Raw genomic sequence first — 20,672 nt, 5'->3', positions numbered from 1 at the left:
AGATGAAAATCTATGCGCCTGATGTTACAGTGAATTTTTTTTTGGCTCAAAAACATTACTATCACATGTCTGAGCTAAGCCAACCCCAAGACTCACAAACAATGGCACGGTGCATCAGCCCCTGATATCATGAGAGGAGTGAGTTGGTTTCATTGGTCAGGCAGGACCTTTTAGCTGTGAACACAGTAAAACCTAAATATAATGGACTTCAATAGACCGGAATTGGAGTTTATCAGAATCAAGGAGCTACCGGACTAAATTCTTATATATCAGAAAAAGTCTGATAAAGCCAGAAGCAGTCCAGACTGCCTGACCGGTTCAGTTATTTTCAACACAATAAGGTAAATAAATGATATGTTTATCAGTGGACAATACAGTACAGTATTATAATTATTATAACATTTGACTATTTTAGTGAATGTACATAACAGTACAGGACTGCAATGGTAGTGAAAACAGTTTAAAAACCGTAGGTGCAATCTGGACTAATGTCTGATATATCGGAAAAAGTCCGGGTTAGCAGGGGGAAGTCCGGATGTCGCTTTTATCAGAATAAACATGTCTTTTATTTACCTTAATGTGGTCAGGGAGTCCAGACTACTACTGACTTCATCAGAATTTCTGATATACAAGCAGCCCTCCACATTTCCACATTCAACTTTCGCGGGTCGCGCAGATTTGCTGATTGTCCCTCTGTGGAGCTAAGATTCTGTTTGCGGCTGCAAAGTGTAGCAGTGCAAACGCTCACGCGTCATTTCACACTACACCACCGCGCTGCTTTACGGTGGTTTGGTTGTAAGAAGTTGGGGTAAATATGTAGCTGTGGTAGGTGGTGGCAACCAACATCCACTCACTTGATGTTGTGCTGCCTACTTCTTCCTTAGCCTTTATCATTCTTTTCCTGTGCCTTCCCTCCTCTCTTACTATTTCTCCCATCTTTCCTGTCACTTCTCATTGCTTTTCTTTCCCCTACAGGTGGCTTTACATTGAGTGACGAGCCAAATGGTTTCCTGTAAGCCAAGAAACCATTTACAATGCTGGGTGGTAACCACATAACCAAACCATATGTACTCTCTACGTGTCAACAGGTGGGTTGATGGAGGGTTAGTGCCCCTCCCAGTAAAACAAGTAACTCAAAGTCAAATGGCCACCCCTTACGGGATTATGGCGTCTGGCAATAGACAGACAGATAGATGACTTGCCCACATTCACGTGGCTATGCGCAAGATGCACTCAGTCACAGGAGTCTGTGAAAGTCACCAGGTACATATTTACCCAAACTTAGTACAGCCATACCTTGTGAGCAAATTTAATTTAAAAAAAAAAAAAAAATGGGGTGGTTCATGTTTTTTTAAACGAAAATAATACGTGTTTTTTATATATAGATTTCTTTCCAACTTTCCCAGTACAAATATTTGATAATTCTTAGACCATTTTCTATGCCAAAAGTTCATATTTATGCAGTTAGACATTAGTCAAACATTCTGACAGTCCTGAAAAGAGCAAAAATACAATAAATACTTCCATATCTCTTCGCTCAGACTTTCTCCTCCAATTCCACTTTAGACAATTACGATGCTGTTCCTCCATCACTTCAGCCCTCTGACTTCCTCAAGGCTGACATTAAAATTTCTTCAGCTGATGTATTTTCTGCCATTACTGAATCAATACTAACAAGGCATATGGGTCTGATGGAGTCCCTCCTGTTGTCCTCAAGAACTGTGCTTCTGTGCTTACACCCTGCCTAGGTAAACTCTTTTGCCACTGTCTATCAACTTGTACCTTTCCTTCTTGCTGGAAGTTTGCTCTCATTCAGCCAGTCCCAAAGAAGGGTGACCATTCCCAACCCTCTATCATCCAATTGCTTTAACATCCTGTATTTCAAACAACAAGGAAAGGCTACACCCAACTGGTAAAGAATGAATTACACAGAGTACTTTTTTACTAGACAGGCATGGCAATTCCACCTGTATAATAACAAATGCACAATCTCGAGTAATTATCATACATATGAAACACAGTTAACTGTTGAATTGTGACTGCAAGAAGTGACTGGAAAAAACAAAAGTGGGTCTTCAAGGAAGTGGGCAGGTTGCCATCAGCAGTGTTTTTGAACAATCTCTCCAACTGGCCACGTTTACCAACCACCACTTCAAACTGGATGTGTCAGTGTATCATCATCATCCAGACCTCCTTTCCCACCCTAGGGCAGGGTGAGGAGTAGCAACGTCCAAACAGCCCAAATTTGCCCAGTCCACCGGGACACACTTCCATTCACTCACCATTCAAGCCCCCGGAATCCTGGCTCTATCTGATACAACAAAAACATTCACCAAGTTCTGTAGCTTCACATATACGTAATCCAACGGTCAATCCACATGCTGTCACATTAAGAAGGGGTGCCACATCCCTGATCATGTGCTTCTCCTCACGATATTCATCCTGCCAGCTCGATCTCGTCAGTCCCCTAGCCTCATCAACTTCCAAACCTCCCTTCCTCAAACACTCATCCACCATTTCCCTCCACCTTCTCCTTGGCCTACCTCACTTCCTCCCTCCTTCAAATTCGCTCAGATATACCTTTCTCACCATTGTAGTGTTGACCATTCTCTCCATATGACCATACCATCTCAGTACTCTCTCTTCAATTCTGGTGTCCAAAGACTTCCTCACTCCAAATCTTTCACGAATCACATTATTTCGTAACTTATCTACTCTCTGTACTCAGCAGTCCCATCTCCACTGCTCTTTCTCTTGACTTTTCACTTTTCATGCCACACCATATTCTCACATCCATATGTTAAAGTTGGCACTAACAGTCCCTCATGTATGCCTCGTGCAGCTGCAACACTCACGCCTCTGTTTCTTATCAAGGCCTGCATTGCACCAGCTACTTTCCTTCCTTGTGTCACTCTACTTTCTAGTTCTTTTGCACATTTTCCTTCCCTTTTCTATCACTGTACCCAGGTATTTGAATTCTCTCACCAGTTCCAGTCTCCCTCCATTCACTGTAACATCACACTGGGAGTCATCTTCTCTCTCAGTAACCATCACTTTACTCTTTTCTACATTTAGTGTCAAAGCATGACATTCACAGACATCAGCAAAACTCTGCACTAGCCTACCAAGTTCTTGTCCGGTATTTGCAAGCAGTACTGCATCATCAGCATACAACAAATTTGAGATATTCCATCCATCACTATTCATTACCAACACCATCTCCCTCTCCATTACTTGTGTTTTTACTTCTCTCATCACCCCCATTCATATATATATTGAACAACCATAGGAACATCGCACAACCTTGACACATGCCCACATCGATTGTGAACCATTCACTTATGCCCATTTACCCTTACACATGCTTCACTACCATCATAAAAACTCTTGACGGCACCTAGCAGCTTACCATCTACACCATACATGTGCAAAACCTTCCACAATCCTTCTCTGTCTACGTTGCTGTATGCTTTTTCCAGATGCACGAATGCCATAAACACCTTATAGTCCTTTTCACAAGCCTTCTTCATTTGTCTTATGCCCCAGTCACACTGCAGGCATGACTTGTCACAAACCTGAAAATCGCGAAACCAGTCCCCGACCACGGAGGTCTCCGAGCAGTCGTGCCACTGATCGGCTACCAGTGGTCATCCAGTATCCGTCCAGCGTTCGTCCAGTGGGCAGCCAAATGGCGACCATGGCCAGGTACACACAGGTCAAGACACCGATGGGTGGCCGGCCGGTCGTCGGCAGGCCGCTGACAAACAGCAGCTGGTCCGCGCCCTCTGGGCCACCACTAGACCAACACCGGCCGCAGATTGGCCGGCGGCTGTTCTCGGTCAAGCCCACCACCTGTCAGTCGACCAGTCACCGGCTGGACGGCGGCCGGACTTCAACCACCACCCCGGACAGGAGGCTTGTGGATGGCGGCCACCACAGTCCAGTCGTCGCCTTGACAGAGTGTGGACGGCCACTGCACAGAGCGGGCAGCGACCGGCCTCTGTCTAGATGGAACCACCGCTTAAAAATCAGGTGTCGCCGACCAGTCGCAGTCTGTAAGCCTGCCAGATGCAGTCCAGCAGCCCACCGGGCGGCTTCCGTGCCATGACATCGGTGGTCGCGGGGAGATTTTTCGTGAAGCAAGAAAAACCTCGCGACGAGTTATTGGTCACCATGGTGGCCTGCGGCTAGACTGAGACATATGAAGACCGGTCGTAAACCTCACCAAAACCACCCATGACTTGGTTTGCGATAAGTCATACCTCCAGTGTGACTGGGGCCTTAATCCAAATATTTGATCCACAAATCCACTGCCACTCCTAAAGCCACCCTGTTCATCACTCACCAGGACTTCTGATCTCTCTCTTACTTTCTCGAAAATAATTCCCTACCACACTCAATAAACTTATGCCACAATAATTCTTGCAATCACTTAGCTCACCTTTATCAGTGTATCACGCATTCTAAATCCTTATTTATAGCTTTAAGATGCAGGTTTATAAAAATGCCCAGTAGCTGTGACAATCCAGGAATAACAAGTAACCTGTGAGACTCATTCATTCATTCATTCATTGCCAGACGCCATGTATCCCAAACGGGGTGGTCAAGGGCTTAGAGTTAATTGTTTTACAGGGAGGGGCACCAATCCTCCACCAACCCCACTTGACACGTAGGGATGCCAACAGCATCTTGTGTTCCCTGGCGGTCACCCATCCAAGTACTAACCTGACCCAACGTTGCTTAACTTCGCTGATCGGACGGGAAGCGGTGTACTCAACGTGGCATGGCCGTTCACACTTCAATAAAAAATATGGAAAGTCCATGCCCATTCGGCAAATAAATAAGCTTAATTAACTGATGACTCACGATGACACGGAGGCAGTCCTGGTCATTTCAGCCATATTGTCCAAATAGGATAGGTTAAGTTATGCTATTTAAGCTGCTAGGCGTTTCAACTGTTTGCCAGTTTGGATGTTACAGCCTACATACCTTAAGACTGACATGACCAGAATCCCACAACGGCAGCTGCAGGTGATGACGACACCACTTTTATTGCCTCCACACTGAACTTTGAGGGGTTCCTGAGTGAGGCTGATGAGGAGAAAGCAGCAAAGTGACTGTACCATGAGGCAGCAGGAACTTGCCTCATGCTGAAAGGACGTGGTTTACCTCAAGCCTCAGCGCCCCTCCCAGTCCATTCAAACAATATCGTCAGAGTCTGGTAAGAATCTTATACAGTAATATTCTTGATTTCCATTAAATATGCTTTACTAATTTCTTTTCCAGGTTGTTAGTGTTCACTGGTTCACCTCAACCTTCAATTGTCTACACCACACTACATGCACATAAGGTATCACACCTTCTATTTCCGCTTCCTTTAGCAATGGCTGCTGCATTATTACTAGCAAACAAGGTGGTATCTCGGACTGCCACCACCAGCAGGGTAGGGCTGGCAGTACAGGATCCTCTCGGTCGCCATAAAGCAACTGTGCCAGCAGCGACTGTTGCAGATTCCATTCATTCTCGTCAGCGGAGAAGTGCAGGTGTGGCCTTATTCTTCACCAATATCCATGGTTTCAGCACCAACCTGAATTCGGTTAATTTTTTCCTACAAACCATATCCCTTCTGGCCCTGTTCCTCACAGAATCAAAAATCTCTCCTTCTATTGAAATATCCCTATTTTGTTTTCCTGGTTACCATCTCCTCACAAACTTCACAACAAGGGTGGCACCTGTTGTTATATCAAATCAGAATTTGCAGCTGACACTGTTTTAAACTTCACTTCAACTAATTTTGATTACTTGTATAAACTAAATCATCCAAATATTACTAAATTTATCTGTGTAGTCTATCACTTCCCCAGCGCTTCTTCTGAACCCAGTGTACAGTATTTGACTCCATATCCACAGTTAAGTAACCTTAACCTTGCCCTTAGCACTGAAATTACCATTTTGGGTGATTTTAACATACATTATGTTGAATGGTTATTACATTCTGCCAGGACTGATGATGCTGGATGCTGGTCTAGAGTGAGAGAGGTTTGCAGAATCGTTTAATCTCACATAGCTGGTAAAGCAACCAACCAGAATACTAGATAATCCTGACCATAATGCCCATCACTTGGATCAATTCCTGACACGGCCATACCACGTTGAGTACACCGCTTCCCATCCGATCACCGAAGTTAAGCAACGTTGGGTCTGGTTAGTACTTGGATGGGTGACCGCCTGGGAACACCAGATGCTGTTGGCATCCCTACGTGTCAAGTGGGGTTGGTGGAGGAATAGTGCCCCTCCCTGTAAAACAATTAACTCTAAGCCCTTGGCCACCCCGTTTGGGATACATGGCGTCTGGCAATGAATGAATGAATGAATACAGGATAGAAGTACTGTCACCACCTGGATCCTCTGACCACAATCTCATCAAAGCCTCAATAGTTAGCCCCCAAACCTCCTCATTCTGAACCTGTCAGGGTGACCCAATGGCACTTTGATACATCAAGTTAGGATGGATTTAGAAATTATCTTGCTGACATTCCATGGCAGACTTTCTCCTCTAGTGATCCCAATTCCACCCAGCCACACATTAATGACTTTGAACTAGCTGGTATGGATTTATTCATAGCAAGTCAACAGTTCACTAAAAGATCAAACTCTTCAAAATGGTCTGATAGCAATTGTGCCAGAGCAACGGCCAAAAAGTCATTAGCATCTAACTCTTACTTAAAATAAAAAACATCCGAATCACTGTCAATTTAAAATTGCTAGAAATCATGCAAAAGCTGTAATCAATCTCGCTAAATCTAACTTTCTTCAAAATCAAGCATCAAAACTACTTAACAACCTTATTGACAATAGCATATTCTGGTCAACTCTCAATTCTTTCAATAATAACTTTAACAAGTCATCATCCATTCTCACCACTAAAATCTTCAGATGGCAGCATTACAAATGACCCACATGGGAAAGCGAATATCACTGCCAGTACATGTGCCAGGAATTCTACCATTGAGGAAGTCAGCCAGAACATCCCAGTACTTGAACTTGACTCTCCCGAAACTGTTCCACTTAAAATACAGACAAGATACAGTAAAAGTCCCATTATTTGGCAGCTGATTGTTCGGTAGATCTGACATTTCGGCAGTTTTGAGAAATAGTCCCATTTACGAAAATACAGTATTTGACTATTCGGCAGATGTCCAGAATCATCTCGGAAGTCTAGGAAGTGTTATCTGTGACTTGTAGGCCTAATGTTTCATTACACTTCTGTATGCTTACTAATTTCTATATTTTTATTCAGATTCAGGTATAGTACTGTATTGATTACAATACTGCACTGTATCATACAGTACAGTAACCACCCACACCAAATTAGCGAGGGTTACGTTCCAAGCCCCCTCGCTAATTCTTGAAATTCTTTCATTCTTGATGTCTTCCTGAAAATGACACTTACTGGTAATTGCATAGCCCACGAACCAATGACACTGTAATGCATTACCCATAAATAAATGGTGCTTGTTAAATCAGTTTCCACGTTGTTTTTAGCTGTACAGCTGTGACAGCTCTAGTATTTTTATTCCTCAGCATAATGGTGGAAGGGACTGTCCTGTTTAACTAAACCTAACCTAACCGAGTTTAACTGTACCTAATAATTTAACCAAACCTAACCTAACCTAAAGTCAGAAAAATACTTAAAAATAAACTGAAGGAATATGAATTGCTAAGGTCTCTCTGATGAAAGTTAAATGTACACTCAGCGCTCATACATTTGTTCGTTTTTGTGTTTAACATGAAAGAGAGAGTATTGATGCAAACAGTAATATATCCCATTAACCCCTTCATAACCTCCGGCACTGAACAACCCTTTACAGTACTGATGTCAGTGATGTTAAGTCAGTGTGAGCTATAAAGAAAACTGAACAATTATGGGGAGGGAAAGAAGGTCACTGGATATGTTTACACGACTCTACGCTATGATTCCAAGCAGTCAGGCGGTCGGTTAATCTCAGATGTTTTCGCCCATTTGGTAAATGCACCGTAACTTTATCAATCTTTTCGTGAATCATAGCGAATCACAGCATGGTTTTAGGAAGCTAAATAACACACTGCTAGGTAAGCCAGACGATTATCTTCATATCTTTAAGAAAAATAAATTGATTTCAGAAGAATGGAAGAACTTAACTCTACGTACTCAGAGAGGGATTAAATTTCTTCCATTTTCTTATAAGATGTGAAGATAATCGTCTGGCGCACCTAGAAATGTGTTATTTAGCTTCCTAAACCCATGCTATGATTCGCTACGATTCACAGGAGAATTGATAAAGTTAAGGTGCATTTACCAAATAGGCGAAAACATCTGAGATTAACCGAACCCCTGATTGCTTGGAATCATAGCGTAGAGTTGTGTAAATATACCAGTGACCTTCGTTCCATTCCCATAATTGTTCACAGTTTTTCATAGCTCACTAACTCGACATCATTGACATCGGTATTGTAATGGGTTGTTCAATGCCGAAGGTTATTAAGGAGTTCATGGAATACATTACTGTTTCCATCATTACTCTACCTTTCACATGTAAACAAAAAAATGAACAAAAGAGTGAGTGCTAAATGTAAGTTTAACTTTCATCAGAAAGACCTTACCAATTCGAATTCACTTTATTTTATGCAATTTTCCGACTATTTTATTTTGTTCGGAAAAAGAACTGTATACAGTACTCCAAACATATTTGTAATAATATAAGTAGTGATGAGTTCACCAATACATGTGATGTACTGAGCTGGTAGGTAATATTCCGTATCATTTCGGCCATCCAGGAAGTGTTATCTGGCTTGTAGGCCTACTGTGTCATTACATTTGTATATGTTCACTAATTTATATATATACAGTATTTCAGATTCAGGTATAGTACTGTATTGATTGCAGTATCGTACAGTATACAGTACTCTCTCCAAACACAGTTGTAATACCATAAGTGGTGATGACAGTGTTCACCAATATATTTAAGGTACTGAGTGGGTAGGTTTTTGATTATTCGGCAAATCTAATTCTCGGTATGTCCCGGTCCAATAGATGCCGAATAATGGGACTTTTACTGTACGTAAAATCCATCCCAGACAATCTACCAACCAACAAAGCTCCTGGCCCAGATGGAATTCTGTCAATGGTTTTGAAAATGTGTTCCCCAGAACTTGCCTCTGTTCTAGCTAAATTATTCAGACTATGCATACGTACTTCTTCATTCCCTAATTCACGGAAAGAAGCCAATATCCACCCAGTTCCAAAGAAAGAAAGTTCCTTTGACCCCTCTGATTACAGACCAATACCTGTCACATCTTCTCTTGGAAAAATATTTGAAATTTTAATTAATAAGCACATGTAAAGCATTTGAAATTTTAATTAATAAGCACATGTAAAGTATGACATTTTAATTAATGTGCACAACAACTTAATTAGTGACAGACAATATGTTTTTTGTTGCAAAAGATCCACCATTGACATACTCAATCTCCTGACTCATACGATCCATCAATCAACTGACGAACATGGAGAAGCTCATGCAGTAGTGCTTGATATTTCTAAAGCTTTCGACAGAGTATGGCACCATTCACTGTTACGCAAACTCCCTAGCAATGGACTAACGTCTTTTGTTCCTCTACTTTCCTTGTATTTCAGCAACAAAAAAATAAAAGTAGATGATGTATATTCCAAATGACTCAATTAATGCCGGCGAGCCATAGGGATCAATTCTGGCACCAACCCTATTCCTGGTTCATATTAATGATCTCTTATCTGTCACCCACAATCCCATCCATTCATATGCAGATGACTCAACACTTCACAGTTAATTCACACTCAAACACCCATTTACAAAGTCTAATATCTTTAACTCTCAACTCAGTACATCCACCTCCATAAACCAAGACCTAGCTATGATCAATGAATGGGGACAAAACAACCTTGTCTCATTTAATGCTAGTAAAACCAAATACATACGATTTACTAATAGACAGACATTGCCAGATTCCTATAATACCTTCAATGCTACTAATATTCCAACCTCCAAAAGTTTTGAAATTCTTGGTGTCTCACTTACCAATGTCCTCAGCTGGACCTCTCATGTCAGATCACTTGCTAAAACCGCCTCAAAGAAACTTGGATTGTTGTACAGAGACCGTAACTTCTTCACTGACAAGCAGTTAGCTATAATTTATAAGAATCATGTACACTCTCAGCCAGAATATTGCTCACCCTTGTGGAATGGATGTGGAGAGGTTGCACTAAAACAACTGAACAAAACTGAGAACAAATCTGTTGGAATTATTAATAACCATGCTATTATAAACTACCTCCCCTACAAGTAAGAAGGAATATTGCTTCCTTTGCATTATTTTACAGATATTTTTATGACAAATGCTTAGACGAAGTTGTGTCCATTGTGCCACCTCTCCATGCCTTCCCTCGTGCTACATGGGCATCTGGTACTGCTCACGACTAGAATGTCACACAGCCATATTGCAGAACTTCTGCCTATCAGAATTCTTTTATTCCCCAAACTGCATCTCTCTGGAACTCACTTCCCCAGAGTTGTTTCCTCCCAAACTTCAACCTACACCTGTTCAGGTCCAACTGTTACAGACATTTCATGAATGAAGGATGCCAGTAATCTGGTGTATTGATTATTTTTTTTTTTTTATTCATTTGTTTTTCCTTCCTCTGTTGTTTAAAAAAAAAAAAAAAAAAAAAAAGTTTGATGTAGGTGTGGGGGTAAGGGGGGCTACTTCTCCAGGATGACTGACTCATAAGTAATTTCCCCCATGTGATTAGTTATTTATAACTCATGGAATTCTCAAATCACAGCCTGTGCCCAGTCTCATTAGACAGCGATTCAGGAGATTCCTCTGTAGACACTGTCCCTTAACACTTGTCCATGCTATAGTTTTGTCTCATGTTGAATATATTAATTTATCATGGATTTAACTCCTAAATAATCTAATAAATAAAGCTCAGTCTGCATTGAACATAGCAGCTAGGCATATGATTGGCCTTCCCCCTAAAACTCCGATCACCTTACTTCTAACCGAGTTGTACTAATTGCCAGTAAGGGCTAGATCTGAATTTAACCCGAAGCATCCCGTTGACGTATGGGTATGTCACAATGTTTTGTCACGGTGACTCCCATCAACGTATCGATATGTTTTGCAATTGCAAGGTCTGTCATTTGCACATTTTTCAAGTTTCACGCGTGATTTTTGGTAGGCATATATGGGAGACCTTCCTCTACCAGCTGCCTGGCAGCAACACTGTCTTACCCTGTGTGACCCCCACCCCTACCCCCCTGCAAGCCATTGTCTCGGCAACTCACCTGGTAGCAGTGCCCTGGCCAGTGAAGACATGTTGCACCACGGTACGAAATTCAAGGTGAGCGTGATTCCCCAATCGATGACAACGTGGAGAACAATGATTACGAGGCGCCAGAGGAAGAAATGAGCAGAAGTGATGAGGAAGTAACGTCGCCATGGAAGGTGCAGTATGCTGATGTGTTCAGTGAGTGAAACAAAGCTTATATTGCCTACATTATTGTGTGAAAACCAATATATTCATGTACTACCTATAAATATGTACAAAATGAACAACTATCTACCCATTCTGAGTGGTTTGCAATAGTTACCGCTACCATAGAAAATGTTATACCTGTAGCATGGCTCCAGAGAACACGATACCAGGTGTTTAAAGGGTCACCTGCATAGCCCATTTCTAAGCTCACGTGAGTACTTCTGTGATTTGACACTTGTTTCTCACAAAAAGCGGAGGTTTGAACCCCCAAAAAAAAAAATTCCAAAATCTGCCGGGATTGGGGGGTATCAGAAGTGAAAAATCTTATAGCTTTCAAGGTTCTTAGGTTTGGTAAACCAAAGCATCTTGGTGAAGTTAAAATTTCAGTCTGCACATCCAGGAGTGATGTTAAGAAGTAAAGGTGGTTCCTTGTGCCTCGATGACCCTGCAGCTGATCATCAGTCATCTTCTCTGATCGGTCTTTCTTCTATACAGGCCTTGGATTATACAATGATTTAACATTATTTGAAGAGCCTGGAGTTGATCATCAGCCATCTTTCTGATAATAATTTGCCATCATCTGATAAACTTGCAGCGGTTCATCAGTCATCTTTCTCAAATCAGTCGTTCTTCTATACAGTCCTCAGGTTATACAGTAAATTCTCAATCATCCGACATAACTCAGTCAACCCCCCAGCCAGATACTGTGTCGGTACCTACAATCAGCTAATCACTCGATGTTGAGCTGGATAATGTACCATCTCAACCCTCTATCCTAAAATCCTTCCAACAATTATACCTATGATTACCAGATTAAAATCAAACATATAATACAATACAGTATTGATACTGTACATACACAAGCACTAATTTCTGTTCAGGGATGTCCCCTTCCCACCCCTATATACCCAGGGAGGAGGGGAGGAAGGGATGAAACGAGCTCCACCCGCCTCAACTCCAACTCCCAACCTTCCACTAAACCACAACCTGACCACCCACACCTGTCATTCTTAATTGACAGTTACATCTCAAGCTGACTATTAACACTCTAAGTCACATTACTATTACAATCACAAAATACCAGGATATATAAAAAGTATATATGGTAATATAATTATCAACACACTGCAGCAAGAAATTAATGCATTACAACAATGACAATAAAATAAAAATGTAAACAATGGCCATCCTAAGCCTCATGCACTGGGCACATTTCTCTGAACACACACACACACACACACACACACACACACAAAGTGATGTTCTAATACAGCAGAGCAAGCATAAGCAAAAGTGTTGTCCAAATAACAGAATACATCCAATTAGTGCAAGATTCCGCTGCGTGTCGTCTGTCACCAGGCGGGTAGCAGGGAGATGCAAACTTTTAACTAGAAGTTACCTTTCTAAGTGAGAATTACCACAAGATGAACACCATCTTTAGTAGAGTGAATATGGAAGAAATTAAGAAAAGGGATAAAAGTACTGTAGAAAACAGGATGATGATTTCAACCCAGAATTGGCTGAAATTGAAACAATATATTAAATTAGTAGAGAAACCAACCAACACATGTTCCCTACGTGACAACAAGTGAGTTGGCAGAGGGATAGTGCCCCTCCCCGGAAAACAACTAACTAAAAATACGAACAAGAAGCCTCGGACCAGGACTGACCTGAAGATGACGACTAAGGACCGAACAAAGGACATGGTACGGATATATGTACAAGGAATGTAAGGGGTGCAAATGAAGAAGTGAAAGGAAGAGAGACTGGCCAGGTGCTTGAGGGTGCGAAAGTGGATATATGTGCATTAACTGAAACTAAATGGAGAGGAGAGAGTGTGAGAGAATGGGAGTATGCATGGGGTATATGCGCAGGACTCAGTGAAAATGAGAGGGCAAAAGAGGGAGTGTGTATTGTTGTGAGTAACAGATGGAAGGAGAATATAAGAGAGTATGGATCAGTTGGATCAAGGACTGTGTCAGTAAGACTGAAAGTTGGACTACAAATGTGGACAACTGTGTGTGTGTATGCGCCAATGCACGATCGTGCAAGCAGAGTGAGAGGAGTTCTGTACAAATGTGGAAGTGTGCATGGAAAAGTTTGAAAGGAACGAGAAAGTGTTTTTGACTGGAGATATGAATGGATAAGTATGGAATGTGATGGTGGATGGAGTAGTTAGTGAGTGGGGTGTGTCTGCAGAGATGCAGAAGAATGGCACTACTATAGTGGACATTTGTGTTGGAAGGGGGCTGGTGATAGCTAATACCCTCTTCAGGCACAAAATGATCCACAGGTATACATGGCGAGTGATGAGAAGGGTGGGTGGAGAACTGAATGAACGGAAGGCAATGACTGATTATGTGTGTGTGGATGAAAGGATGAGAAGGTGTGTAATGGATGCAAGAGTATACAGAGGTTGGAGAAGTGGACTTTCTGACCAACACTTGGTGGTGAAGTCCAAACAACATGGAGAAATAGGAGGAGGGAAGGACAGCAAGAAGTAGTTCATACAAAGAGGGTGGAAAAGTTACAAGAGGAGGGAAAAAAGGCATAATATCAGAGGGAAGTGGAGGAGCGATTGGGTAAATATGGATTGGAGCAGATGGGGGACATGGAAGGTGTGTGCAACATATACACAGAAGAAATCTGTGTAGCGTGTGAGGTGGTGCGTGGGGCGAAGAGAAGACGAAAGGGGGTGCAGGGAACAGCATGGTGGAATGAAGAGGTGAGAGAGGCTGTGGCACAATAGAAGAAAGCATATAGTGAGTGGATGAGAAACAGGGGCTTGGAAGAAGTTGAGAAAAGGAAAAAGCGTTACATGTAGAGCAGAAGAGACTGGTAAAAAGATTAGTAAGAGAGAATAAGAAGAGAGTGGATGAGAAATTTGGAAGGAGCTTGAGTGCAAAGTGGAGGGAATGTAGGAAAATGTTCTGGAAAGACATAAAGTGAGTTAGACAGGTTGCCAAAATAGTTAGCTGGGGAGTGAAAGATAAAAAAGGTAGATAACTAATGGAGAACAGAGAAAAAGTGAGTAGATGAAGGAACACTTTGGCGAATTCTGGAACATAGAGAATGAAAGTAGTAGAAGTATAAGTGGCTGAGGAATGGCTGGGAGAAGGAGGAATGTGAGAAGACAGGAAGAAATCAGTAGGATGGAGGTTGTGGAAGCAATGAAGAAAGTTAAAATGGGGAAAGCCTCAGGAATCGATGGAATGTGTGGTGAAATACTGAAGCATGGGGGAGAGTGAATAGTAGAATGGATGTGCATGATGTGCAGACTGTCCTGGGAGGAAGGTAGAATCCCGGAGGACTGGTAGTCAGGTAAGATTATTCCCCTGTACGAAGGAAAAGGGGAAAAAGAAGTGTGTGGTAATCATAGAGAAATGTGCCTTCTTAGTGTAATAGGAAAAGTATATGGCAGGATACTTATTGACAGAGTTAGGAAAATAACAGAGAAATCAGTTGGAGAAGAACAGGGAGGTTTTAGAAAGGGAAGAGGAGTTGTAGATCAGATATTCATTCTTAGAGCTTAAGTGGGAAAGTTTCTAGGGAAGGGAACGAAGTTGTATGCTGCCTTCATGGATCTGGAGAAAGCATATGACAGGGTGGACAGGCTAGGATTGAGGAAAGTCTTAAGAATATATGGAGTAGATGGGAGGTTGTTGAGGGATGTGAAGAGTATGCAAGAGGGTGCTAATGCTGCAGTACATATGGATAGTAAACTGAGTAAGTTTTTCTATTTGAAGGCTGGATTGAAACAGGGATGTGTCTTGTCTCCACGGCTGTTCAGTCTGTATATGGATGGGGTTATAAAAGAAAAACAAGGTAGGGCAATGGATCTTGAAGCAGCCCTAGTGAGAGACGGAAGTGTCTGGAAACTCCCTGTACTATTGTTTGCAGATGATAATGTGTTGTTAAGCAAAGATGAAGGGGAGCTGCAAGGCTTGGTGAATGAGTCTGAGAGAGTGTGTAAGAAACGGAATCTAAAGGTGAATGTAAGGAAGAGTAAAGTTATGGTCTTCGAGAGAAGTGAAGTCAGTGAATGTACAGTGAGGTTGGATGATGAGGAAATGGAAAATGTGAGTGCATTTAAGTATTTGGGTAGTGTGATGAGTATGGATGGGAGCTTGGAGGGTGATGTGCTTGAAAGAGTACAACAGGGAAGAAAGGCTGCTGGTTCCTTGAAGGCAGTGATAAGAAACAGGGAAGTGAGCATGGAAGTGAAAAAGTTACTACATGACTGTATTGTGATACCAACATATGGAAGTGAAGCTTGGACCTTGTTGGAGGGACACAAGTCAAGAGTGAGAGCAGTGGAAATGAGTTATTTGAAAGGAGCATGTGGGGTCACATGGAGTGACAGACTAACAAATAAGGAAGTGAAAGAGCATTGTGATGTGGATGTGGATGTGATAGGAAGCATTAGGAGAAGCACACTGAGGTGGTTTGGCCATGTGGAGAGGATGAAGAGTGAAAGACTGATGAGGAGAGTGTGAGTGAGGTAGAGGGGGGGGGGGAGAGGAAGAGGAAGGCCAAGGATTAGATGGACAGATGGAGAGGAGAGGTATATGAGAAAGGGGGGTTGTGAGCTGGAAGCAGGGCAGTGAAATGGCAGGGGACTGAGTGACATAGAGGCAATTTGTTTGTGGCCACCCCTTAAGGAATTAAGGCATCTGGCAATAGATATCATTTTCGTTTTCGTTTTCATTCTTTAAAGGCTCCAACATGCTTGCATGTGTCGGCCTTGGTCACCTAATGGCGGCTCTCCATGCTGCACAATCCATTGCAGCCTCCCTGTTCAGTCCCTTAACCCCGAGGTTACACTTCATGACCTCGTCCCATGTCTTTCTCGGTCTACCCCTCGTAACCCCACCCCCAGTATTAACACTTCTCACCTTCCTCACCCAATTATCATCCCCCATCCCCTCCACATGTCCAAACCATCTCAATCTACCTCTCCTCTTCACAACACCAATACACTCCAGTCCCATCCTACCTTTCAACTCTTCCATTGTAAACCCAGCCGCTCCAGGCCTTGGACGCAGGGACACACTGCACATCCACCTAATCATTGTCATTTCTGTATGTGTGACCCGGCGAATATCTTCCTCCTTCACTGTCCAGGTCTCACTACCATACAGCATTACACTCCTAACACATGCTGCATACAAAGACCCCTTAGCACATAGGGAGAGTCCTCTCAATGTCAGGAGAGGCAGGGGCTCCCTGAACTACTTCCAACCACTTCTCACCCTAGCCACAGAGCTAACTCCAGCCCCACCTCCAGCACACAACATGTCTCCCAAAAAACAAAACTCTTCCACACACTCAAGAGATTCACCAGCAAGTTCAATCCCTTCACGTCTGACAATCTCCACTTGCTCACCCCGACACGCTGTACACATAAAATCAGCATTATCTCGCAGTCTACCTCTGATGGTATTGTGATCCCTACCCTGACGTATGGAAGCGAGGCGTGGACCTTGCAAGAGGGGAACAAGTCAAGAGTGAGAGCAGTGGAAATGAGTTACTTGAAAGGAGCATGTGGAGTGACGTGGAGGAACAGGTTGACGAATGAAGAAGTGAAGGAACGTTGTGGGGTAGATGTGGATGTGGTTGAAAAGATTAGGAGAAATAAACTGAGGTGGTTTGGACATGTGGAGAGAATGGAGAATGAAAGACTGACTAAGAGGGTGTATGTAGGTGAGGTGGAGGGAGGGAGAGGGAGGGGTAGACCGAGGATGAGGTGGAGGGATGGAGTTGAGAGGTATATGAGAGAGGGGGGGGTGAGTTGGGGGGAGGGGAGTCAAATGGTGGGTGACAGAGTGACTTGGAGGCGTTTTGTCTGCGGCCACCCTTTGCGGGATTAGGGCGTCGGGCTATAGATAGATAGAGACTACCTCTGATAACACTACATCTCTTATGCACCCATTTATCACACACACCACACAAGATGGAATTACTTCCCACGCCCTTGTGGCAAACTGCACATGGCCACTCTCCCTCGTTTTTGACAGTACCGCCACCAACCCTAGATATCATCACTTTCGTTTTATCTGCATTTACCCTTAAACCCTTGTGCCCCATACCATCTCTCCACTTCCTAAACCTTTCTTCCGCCTCCCTTTCGTTATCTGCAATCAACACCAAATCATCAGCATACAACAACTCCCACGGGAATCTGTTTCTAAAGTCACTTGAAAGGGCTTCAAGTACCATGATAAACAACATGGGACTCAAGACTGACCCCTGATGCGCACCAACATTCACGGAAAACTCATCACTCAAATCTCCACTGACTCTTACCTGTGTGTGAGCACCCACATACATGGCCATAACCACCCTAACCAGCCACTCCTCCAAGCCAAGCTTTCTCAATGCCCACCCCACCACCTCTCTAGGGCCTCTGTCAAAAGCCTTTTCCAAATCAACAAAAACAAAATACAGATCCCTTCTCCTACCAATATATTTTTCCTGAAGCTGTCGAACAATGAATATAGCATCAGTGGTCCCCCTACCTGGCATAAACCCAAACTACATCACATCAATATCCACTCTTTCTCTAATCATACCTTCTAAAACTCTCTCCATTACCTTCATTATCTGATCTAAAAGCTTTATACCTCTATAATTTCCTCTTTCCAGGGCATCACCCTTCCCTTTATACACATTTACAATTACGCTTTTCAGCCAATCATCTGAGACAACACACTCATAAATAATCCTATTTATCAGGTCAGTGACTAAACTCACCCGTATATCGCCTGAGGCCTTCAGCATTTCGGCAGTCAACCCAAACACACCTGCTGCCTTCCCCACCCTCATCCTGCCTATTGCCTCACTCACAATAGCAGTATCAATCAAAGGCCAAGGGCCAGACACTGGATCTGCTGGCTCCAAACCTTCCCTGTCCCAGTCAAACTCCTCATGCAACAACCGGTTATAATGCTCTCTCCATGCATCTTTAATATCCTCACTGTTCACCACTACTCTTCCTTCATCATTCTTCACACACTGCTCACCTATAATATCCCAATTATCCCTCTTCACTTGACCTGCCACCCTAAATATCATATTTTTCCTTTCCCCATGATTTAGGTTATCAAGTAATAGTCTCTGTGACTTTGCCCTGTATACCTCTCTTCTAGCCCTACGCTTGGCAGCCAAATATTCCTCTTTGCTACCACCCATCTTCCATTCCCGGAAAAGCCTACTTTTCTCCTTAACTGCAGCTTCTACACCCTCATCCCACCATCAAGTTACTTTATGTCTTGGTGGTCCTCTTGTCCAACCACATGTTACATCAGTAACTATCAAGAAATTGTTCTTGAGGGCTCTGTACAGTTCATTAACACCTCTGTCTACAGCTCCCTGTTCAGCCACCACTCCTCAACTCACCTCAGAAGGCATCCCTTACTACCTGGTTTTACAGATTCCATATTTTCCTTCTAGGTACATAAGTCCTCTTTTTCATCACTTGTACTTAAGCACTCTATCACAAATCAATAGTTTGTGCTGCTGCACACACTCCTCACTTCCTATAACTTTAACATCCTTCACTAACCTCCTATCAGTCCTCCTAACCAGAAAATAATCTATCTGATTGCTATTTCCCCCAGACTCATACGTAATTAACCTACTCTCTCTTTTCCTAAAATATGTGTTGCACACAATCACATCCGTTGCCTCCCGAAACTCGAGTATCCTTTCCCTTTCTGCATTCCTTAGACCATACGCACATCCCCCATGCACTCCTTCATAACCTTGTGCTGCTTCACCTACATGACCATTTAAGTCCCCTTCCAAAATCACTATCTCATCATCCCGCATACCACCCACTACACGTATTAAATCATCCCAAAATCTATCTTTCTCCGCTTCATCCAATCCTGCCTGTGGTGCATATGCCGATATAATCACAGCTACCTTTCTACCGAACAGAATTTTCACTACCAATATCCTATCGCTTACTCTCAAAACATTCATAACATATTCCACACATTTCTCTGCCACCATCACACCAACACCTCCACATCTGTCTGTTCCCCCCTGCCAAAACAACTTATAGCAACAGTCCTTCCCAACAATCATTCTGGCTGATCCACCCCTGTACCGGACTTCCTGCAAACACGCCACATCCACCCACCTCCTACTGAATGCCTCAACGACTTCCCTCGCTCTTCCCCTCAAACTTCCCACATTCCATGAACCCACCCTCATCCCCATAGGTGATTTACTATCCTCAGGCTTGCTTTTGAACTTATTTTGTTTTGTCATCTTCAGTATTAATAAAGGGGGACAGACACAGCACAGGTTCCACTCACTGCACAGTCCCAGGTCCAGGCAAATGAAGAAAACTTTTCAAAGTAAAATAGATTAAATTAAGATGGAATCATGAATGCACAAGGAAGAAAATGAAAAATTAGTCATGGAATTAAACAAAAAAGACACAACAACAGGTACTTTCACTTAGAAGGAAGTTTAGTAAAATGGCTAGTACAGTTGTCAACCATGAGAGTATTATGGTGGAGTTCAGAAATGATACAGAGACAACTAAGCAAGCAAGCAGTCTGATACGCCAAAGCAGTGATACTGAAGAGGAGATAACCCTGGTGAAAGAAATGATGAGAAGTTGCAAAGATGAAGTAGAAACTACATATGCTGAAATGGCAAAAGTAGGGAAAGACTTAGAAACAAAAGTCAAAGAAAAAAGCATTAGAATGGAAGTGAAACAATCATTACAAACAATCCAAAACTGGTCAAAGACTCTGCAGATATCACTAAATCTAAGGTAATCAGTGATACAGATGAAGAAGAAATAAGAAACAAAATTTTGAGAGACAAAAAGGAGATGGTAAATATAATGAAAATATTGAAGGAAGTATCAGAGGAGATCTGTGATAAAGACACAGAGGAACACAAAAGGCTACGAAACACTGTGGAGGGAATTATGAAAAAAATTGCAAACAAACTCATGGAGAAAGAGGAATTTAATCCACTCACTCGATGCAGTGCTCCTTTGGATGTCTGCCCTTTCCTCTTTTCCTTTTTTCCTCTTCTTTCTTTCCTTCATTCTTTCCTCTTCCTTCTGCCTACGGGTGACTTTACACTCCCC

The 20,672-nt window shown here is 42.7% G+C and overlaps 1 protein-coding gene and 2 non-coding genes across 4 annotated transcripts in view; 1 reads left to right on the top strand and 2 right to left on the bottom strand.

Moving 5' to 3' along the window:
- Positions 1–20,672, bottom strand: part of LOC145402799 (ubiquitin-conjugating enzyme E2 Q2) — a 395,651-nt gene that overhangs the window by 98,030 nt on the left and 276,949 nt on the right. The gene's annotated exons all lie outside the window — the stretch shown is intronic.
- Positions 4,677–4,795, bottom strand: LOC145402980 (5S ribosomal RNA). The gene has a single exon (XR_013897915.1). It is a non-coding gene; the product is annotated as a 5S ribosomal RNA (ribosomal RNA).
- Positions 6,135–6,254, top strand: LOC145402977 (5S ribosomal RNA). Its single transcript, XR_013897912.1, has one exon. It is a non-coding gene; the product is annotated as a 5S ribosomal RNA (ribosomal RNA).

This window comes from Coenobita brevimanus, chromosome 59 (genome assembly GCF_032717465.1).
Source record: "Coenobita brevimanus isolate Jiangsu-jjx chromosome 59, ASM3271746v2, whole genome shotgun sequence".
NCBI classification, from domain to species: domain Eukaryota; kingdom Metazoa; phylum Arthropoda; class Malacostraca; order Decapoda; family Coenobitidae; genus Coenobita; species Coenobita brevimanus.
This window is presented reverse-complemented; position numbering and strand designations above follow the sequence as displayed.